The 1,452-nt window shown below is 47.2% G+C and overlaps 1 protein-coding gene across 3 annotated transcripts in view; it reads left to right on the forward strand.

Moving 5' to 3' along the window:
- LOC117170613 (exosome complex exonuclease RRP44) overlaps positions 1-1,452 on the forward strand; it is a 53,547-nt gene that overhangs the window by 14,815 nt on the left and 37,280 nt on the right. The window lies entirely within an intron of this gene.

A 1,452-nucleotide genomic window follows, 5' to 3' on the forward strand; every position in this document is an offset into this window, starting at 1 on the left:
CAACAATGACAACACCAAACATAGTTGTAGTAAGTGCGGTTCAAAACAACAGAACGCGCAGGGCTCCCGACAATGGATCGGCCAACAATGCCGACCAATCTAAAGCTGGGGGAGCCAATGAAAATGGATTCAATGCGATGGATCGGCGGGATCTCGCAACCTTTGGATGGACGGAGCGACTGAATCACGAATTGCTAGAGTGCTACGATGCGAGTGTGGCCCCTGAACGGGGTTACATGGCACGGCTGCAAGCTCTGTGATGGGAGAAACACCCGGAGCTATCGCACTTTTCGCAGCAACGTCTGCGAAACCATGCCGAACTACTCCGCAAAAGGGGCTATGTAAGCGGAACGCCTACTCTACCACAGCTAGAACAAGCCGGCAACAAAGAAAGAGAGGCGACACTAAGACCAATCGCGGGCAGGCATCCAATAGATGAAGAGCGATGCTTTACGACCCGGAGAAACATCAACACCAAGGTTTCTCTCAAGCCTGATCTGGCTTAAATGGATGACGAGCTTCGTGGACATTTTTCCGGAGAATCCGACCTCTGGGCTATCAATTATTGTGTGTATAATCCAGCGAGAGCTTTGGCCGATGCGAACCGTAAAACAAAACCAACGGCTGATCATAAGACCAAAAGACGAATGCATCAACTTGCCATAAAGATAGGCTGGGCAAGACAGTACGCGTCCCGCATTCAGTGTGTGATTGACTATATCACATCTGGCAGGAATTTTACCGCCAAGGTTCGAAAGTTTGCGCGCGAACTCCGGACCCGTTGTCACACACTTAACAAGTCAAAGCTGCTGACCATTAGACAGCATATTGTTGAGAGAATACGGATACTATCTGACGCTAAGAGAAGTCTAGAGCGAAGGGAGAGGTGGGTCAGAGAAAATCAACAGTTTCTCTTTGACCCATTTCGACTCTTCCAAGACCCTCCAGTTCGAACACCCACCCAAACCAGAGGAGGTAGAATTATTTTGGAGAGAAGTCTACGAAGTTCAGCATAGACTGAACGAAGACTCAGAAAATGTAAAGAGCTTCAAGGAGTTATGTGTTGCCCTCATAACGCCTGATAAAGAATGCCCACCCATCACTACCGAGGAGGTGAAAAAAGTATTAATAGGGATGAAGAACTATTCCGCACCGGGACCAGATTGTATCAAAACCTTCTGGTGGAAGAAGTTTTCTTCAACCCATCAGCATTTGGCCCGTATTTTCACCTCATATTTAAAGTCGGAAGAGCCGATTCCAGAGTGGTTGGTGGAAGGGCGCACAATACTTCTGCCGAAAATAGGCAACTTAGCTGACCCAAAGAATTACAGGCCAATAACTTGTCTGAAGACGCTTTATAAGATATTCACAGCTATCCTAAATGATAGGATTGTTCGGGCAATTGAAACTGTGTGGCAAAAAATGTATGAACAACGAGGCTCAAAGAAAGGC

Source organism: Belonocnema kinseyi, chromosome 4 (genome assembly GCF_010883055.1).
Source record: "Belonocnema kinseyi isolate 2016_QV_RU_SX_M_011 chromosome 4, B_treatae_v1, whole genome shotgun sequence".
In the NCBI taxonomy this organism is placed as follows: domain Eukaryota; kingdom Metazoa; phylum Arthropoda; class Insecta; order Hymenoptera; family Cynipidae; genus Belonocnema; species Belonocnema kinseyi.